Genomic DNA, 6,626 nt, shown 5'->3' on the forward strand with positions numbered 1-6,626 from the left:
CACTCACACACACACACTCACACCCACACTCACACTCACACACAGCTGCAAAAAACTCAGTGTTTTTTGCAATGGGACTAAAGCAGGGAGCCAACCCCATGGTCCTCACCAGTGCTGTCCCAGCACAGTTCAAACCAGACTGGATTTTCCTTTCTCCAAAGCACATGAAGGGAGGGGAGCGAGGGAGGGTCTCTCCCATCCCACCAGCTGCAATCATTGTCCCTACGCTTCAGGATCCCTTCCCAGGCTCCCCCTGCTCCTTTCACAGAATCCCAGAATGGCCTTGATTGGAAAACACCTTTAAGCTCATCGAGTCCCATCATGAACCCAACACTGACACGTCCCCGACTAACCCATGTCCCTCAGCACTGTGTCTACACGACTCTTCAATCTCTCCTTTCCCAGGACCAGCACTGGGGGGATCTGCAGGGCGATTGCACCCGCCCCATCCCTGCTCTCCCCACTGCTCCCCATGACTCAGGGCCTGGCATGGAGGGAGCAGTGGTGCCCCAGGGCACTTTGCCTGGCGTGTTGGGACCAGGCTGCCTTATGCAACGATGAACCTGGGCTTTCCCCAGCTGAGAGAGGGCTGAGACATCAACCTGAGCTCCACGTTGGGTGGGAGAGGCACTGACAGGAATGGAGTTCCCAGCCCTGGATGAGCAGGAGCTGGACGGCAGCAGCAGCACAAGTTGGCTCTACAGGGCTCCAGGCTTCCCTGACAGGTGCCAACCCAAACTGCTTCTCCATGTGCTCCTGGTCCCTTTGGAGCTGGCAGAGCTAAGGCAGAAGCTTCCTCAGCTCCCTCTTTCCTTACTTTAATGCAGGGCAAGAGGGAGAGGAGCTGGAACAAGCAGAAGGCTGTTTATTCAGCACCAGAGCTGTACCCATGCATATTGTCCCACCACATCCCAGCACGGAACGAGCCCATCCTGGGTAAAGGTGATGTGCCTGGGAAGGGGGACCAGCATCTCTGCCCCTCAGCACATCTCCCAAACCTTGCTGAGCTGAATACCTCCACCACGCTGCTGAAACCTGCAGGACCTTCACTAGGGGAGATGCTCAAGGGAGGGGAAGGTCCCATCTCAGTCCCACCACCGCTGGTGGCAAAAGCAGGGGACATGGATCTCATGCTCCTGGCTGGAACATAGGGCAGGAACACGCTACCCGCGTCCAGCTTCTATCTTCTACTTCTCTAAATCTTACTGGACTTAATCCAGGAAAATTTAAATCACAGCTATGACAGATCATTTGTTTTCACTCTACTGTAAGATTTTTGGTAAGGGATCCTCTTCTCCAGGGAAGGATCTGTCCATGGTCACTCTATAGAAATGGCAATTTACTAAATAAAAGTAGTAGGAGCACGGAGCTCGGGATACTTACGGCTGGTGAGCGGAGATGCCCTGGCTGAGGTTGGCCACGTACGCGGCAGGAACGTAGCCCGTGGCCGGCTCCCCCAGCAGCCGCCGGGCTAAGACATACTCTCCTTCTTCTCTGAGGACACGGAGCTTGTCCCCGGCACTTACACTTAGTTCCTCAGCGCTCCGGGCTGTGAAAGCGTATAAAGCGATACAGAGAGAGGACTTGGGGATGAAGGAAATGGAGTTCGGCTCCGAGTGAAGCGAAATGGAATCAGAACCAAGATACCCCAGCGAGCAGCTCTCCGGCACGGAGCGAGGACGGAGCTTGTTCCAGAAGGATGTCAGGAAGGTCAAACGCTTGCGAACAAACTGCTCCATCCTCGGTGGATGTGGTGGGTGTGGTGGTCTATGCCACCACGCTTCTCGAGGCCGGAGGAAGGGGTGATCCTGGGCTCATGACACTGGCCGGGCGGCTCATGCTGCCGTCCCGCGTCCCTTGCGCGCGTCTGGGCGCTCACCAGCCCTTCCCAGTGCACTTCCTATTTCTGAAAGTGAAACTGGTTGATCTGGTGGGACGAGTCTGCAGGTGGGATGAGTCTGCAGGCGGGAGTCCCATGGGCACATCTGGTAGACGGGCACAACTGGAGCCTGGATTGTTGCTCTCGAAGGAGAACTACTTTTCTTTTTTTTTCTTTAATTATTATTTTAAAGTGTGTTCTCCTCCTTGTTACCAGAGCACCAGTAAACACAGCTCTGTCTTCTTCAAGCAGCTCTTGTGCCAAGTGGCTGACTCCAGTTAATAGTCTTTGTCTCACTCATGTGGGAGGGTATTTTTTCTTCCATAGGAAAACAATCGCATCCACAAATGTGTGAGAGTTAAAACAGAATTAAGAACATAACCTTAGAAGAGATCTGAAGTGGTTTGGGATTTTGCTGGATGGATATTGTGGGGTTTATAACACAAGATCCTTTTTCCTCTTGGTCTGCAACGACCTCCCAAGGTCACCCCACTAAAACCTCCTCCCATTAATTCCTCATTGCAGAGGATCTCTAGGGAATCCACTTCCCAGATCCACCACGATTTGGTTCTTGCTCAACCTCCAACATGGATGGATCCCTCTCAGCAACAAGAAATCCTCATCTGGTGCAGGGTCTGGATCAGCCCCAGGTTCCTGTGTGGTATCTGGACCCAAACCTGGCACACAACCCCCAGCTCCTGCTGTCATCAGGTCACCCATGCTCCTCACGGTCCCGTTCGCACTCAGATGGACGCAGATGCACTATAACCCCCCTGCTAAACCTTCAGTAACCACAGGCATCAATCAAAGGATGGAGATTTCCACCTCACATCTTGCACCTGCACTTTAAACCACCTTAAGATCCCTGCTCCAGTGAGAAATCCCAACTCCAGCTCCCCCCAACCCCTGCCTGGGTTTTGTCACTTAACTGTTCCATCTAATTACTGGGAGTTTTGTGCCTGGCAACTCCACTCCTGGCCTTGAGCCCATTATTTTGATCCTCTTCTGTTTGTAATTGATCTGGGTAGCTCATTTTTGGGTGTGTAATTGGGTTTTGAAAGAGACTGCTTAAAAATAACTAACTAACTAACACACTAAATAAATAAATAAATATTGTAAGGGTCTAGGCTGCAGACCATAACTTTATGGTGTATGAAGAACAAACTGAAACTGTTCCTGGGTTAAGAGCTCTGGGTTTGCCATGTCCTGAGTGTCCCATGATGCCCAAACAATCTCCAAAAGCTGGACTTCAATATCTGGGTCTGAGTGTCAGATCTTCCAGCTCCCTCTCCCAGGCAGAGAAGCCCAGGGCAGAGGGCAGGAGTACACAGCACACCCAGAGCAGACTATGTGTGGCTGCACAGATGGGAGCTACAAAAAAAAGAGTATTTAATAAAATATTCAGCTCCCTATTTATGAAAGTAGCACCTGAGTAGATGTGTAATTTCTCTGTGTATTTTTCCTGCTTCAGCGTGGGGAGGGGAACAGGGTTTGCAACACGTGGGGAAGGGAGATCCCCTCTGCTCTCCTGCAGTGCTTCTGCCACGTCTGCTCCTCACCTCACCCTCCATCAGCAGGAAAATGGGCTGCTTGGTTATGCATTTAGAGATTATCTGATTAGATTGAGCACCAAAGGTTTATGCCTTACTGTTTTGAATGGGGAACTTGGTAAACTTGTGGTTTGCAGAAGGAGACTGGAGACTGATTTACCTTTATTGACCTTGGCCAGATTGGATTCTCTCAGTTGGTAGAAGCGATAGACAAGTGCAGCTGATTTCTCACACGCAAAGCTTTGGATCTTGATTTGCACCTAAATGAAAGACTACTTCCAAATGACAAACATCCCTGAGGACTAAATACTGCCTCTGAGCTGAACGTACCAGACATGCATAACCCACACTCATCACTGCAAACCTGCGTCTGCACAGGACACGCACACCCGGCTCAGAGTCCCACGCCACGAAAGAGCTGATAAATCACAACTTTTTTTTCTAATATCTTTTCTTTTATTATTATTTTAAGTTCCAGGAGCATCCCTGCTGCTTTGAATCCCTTTGGTACTATAAGATATCTAAAAAAAATTAAAAAAATAAAAAATAAAAAAAAAGGGGAAGGGGGTGAGAAGAGAAAAAGCACGTTCACAAAAGTTTCTGGTTCTTGGACTGTGAGAAGGAAGGTGGGAGGATGCAGGAAAAGTGAGAAAAATTAAAAAGGCACAGATGTCTGATAGATCAAGTATTTTCTCTTTAGTCCCTGTGACCAGTTTACAAGGATGTATTCCAAACCAGTCTACCCACAGATCTGGGGCTGTGGGGGATACACAGGGACTTGAGTTTTAGCACCACTAAAAAGCACCTCCAAAGAACAACAAAACCAGAAGACCTGTTCAGTAGAGCTGGTTACACAGTCCTGGTTTAGTTGCAGAGCACCTGAACACAAACAACACTTTGCATTTATCCGTGTGTCAAATACAGCACATCATGTTCTCCTCTACTAATTGACAGAAACCAGCAGCTCCCCTCTGCTAATGAGAGTGCCCATTACATCTAATTATCTGAGGTTCTGTTCCAGGTCCTGTTACATTTACACTCAAAATGCATCTTCCAGCAAAGAGATTTTTTTGGGGGGAGGGAAAAAAATAAAGGAAGAGAAATAGAAATCCAATTAAATCCCTAAAGGGGCAGAAAGTTGGAGAACGTGGGTCATGTTGAGGAAAATGTTTTTGGGCACTGGGCAGGTGGGCACTGGCAGAGTCAGGTAACTGAGGATGTACCACTTGTTACCCAATGACCAGCAAAGCAGAGCAGCTGGTGACAGCATAGCTGGTGTCACCGATTGCTGTGTCTGGCATCTCATCCTGAAGCACCCAAACAGCCAGGAGACTTCCTGGGCCGTGGGTTCATGGTGCTTGCCAGGATCTTCTTTCTGTTGGCATGAGAAGATGGCTGAGGGTTGGAGTTTCATTGTTTTTTTGGGTTTAGTTTTGTTTTGTTTTGAATTTAGATTTCTCCAGATGCTTCCTGGCACCACAGCACATTTGAGAAAGGTTTTGCCTCTTAATGAATTGTTTCAGTTGGATGCCCACGGGACATTTCAGACAAGGGGTGACAGATGATGACAACATTGCGTGGGAAGAGGAGAAGAGCAGAACAGTGGCACTAAAGCAGCTTCAATTATTCTCCATTTCCTGGGGACTGCAGAAGAAGGTGGCATCTCAGCAGAATACTGGTCTGTCACCATCAAAGAGGGCAGAGCCCATCCCCAGGAGGCTGACAAGGCCAGGAACGGTCCAGGGGCTGAGGGAGTCGTGGACAGTCAGTGCAGAGGGTTCGATACAGAGAGAAGCACGGTCATCCTGGGACAGGGAGGTGTGGGAAGAGGCAGAGCATCGTGGGGTCTCGTGGCTGCTGTTTCTGAGCCCTGTAGGAGTGGGTTGGACTGGCTGGTGAGGAGCAGGAGTGCAGGTCACAGGGCACCTGAAATAGCACGAAAAAAGCAGAAAAACTTGACGGGAGGCAGCTGGAGGCAGAACAATCTGCGCCTGGCAGGTCTGGGGCGTGTATCACTGCAGCACAAAAACAGCAACAGCCCTTTAAACACACAGATACACTTTTCAGGGACCCTGTAAAACCCTACAGAGCTCTTCAAGGATCTGCAAGTGATGGCAAGGAAAAGCCAACTCATGTGTCGTGCTGCAATTTATGTCAAATTTCTAAAGGGGAATCGCTGTTCCACTGGAAAATCTATTAAGTACCAACACACCAAATCAGAGGTGACATCAGTGTGGTCAGCCTACAGGCTTCTCCTTCTGCTTTCTGCTGAGATTATCAGCACGGACCAGCCTCTGCTTGCCCTATCCTGTAATCTAACTTCCAGAGGATGCTCCTTCTAGTACAGACCTCCTAGAAAACACTTCTGCATAACTCCTCTGCTCCTGACCCTGCAGTGAGCATTTGCAACACATAAAAACCATCCAACACCTCCTCCAGACTGGCAGGTGCCAGCAAGTTGTTCATCCTCTGTTTCAGCGCTGCAGGGATCTCCATGGAAAGCAGGCTAAGGGAGCTCAGTTTGTCTTCTCCATGTCCCTCAACACCAGGGAGCAGAGGTCTGGCAGCTTTCTGCCACCGCTGAGCAGCAGCCCAAGTCCCCAAGGTGGCAGGTGGTGACAGTGACTTTAAACATGCACTTCATAGCTTTGCTCCCTTGGCTCGAGCTGAGCAAGCAGAGGACTGGTGCCTTCAGAAGAGAGGTACACGATGACTCAGATGTGGAAGGGGAAATCTCTGCCAATATGTAAGCAAATGATGGATTGCTCCATCTGCCCAGATGTCCTTGTTACCCTGAGGAAGAACCAGCCCATCTACTCCATCACTGAGCTTTGTGATATCTCTCCCCACAAAAAGGTCCTTTGGAGGCTGTTGGATTTAGGGTTATGATATTAAGTGTTGTTAGAAGAAACCTACCCAGAGTCTCAGGAGAACAGGCCTGAGAGACCTCGCCCAGTCCATCTAGTCCATCCTATATTTATGTCTTTCCCCATCTTTGCCAAACCAGTTCTTAAAAGACCTCCAGGAATGGATATGCCACAACGTCCCCAGACAACCCATTCCAGTGACTCACTAATCATTACTGGTAGAAATTAGTGTCTAACCTGCTGCGTTTAAGCCTATTACCTCTTGTCCCATTCATCACCAGATTGCTCCATTCCTTTCTGCAACAGTCTCTTCCGTGTGGGAAGACTACT

This window comes from Antrostomus carolinensis, unplaced genomic scaffold (genome assembly GCF_000700745.2).
Source record: "Antrostomus carolinensis isolate BGI_N321 unplaced genomic scaffold, ASM70074v2 scaffold23988, whole genome shotgun sequence".
In the NCBI taxonomy this organism is placed as follows: domain Eukaryota; kingdom Metazoa; phylum Chordata; class Aves; order Caprimulgiformes; family Caprimulgidae; genus Antrostomus; species Antrostomus carolinensis.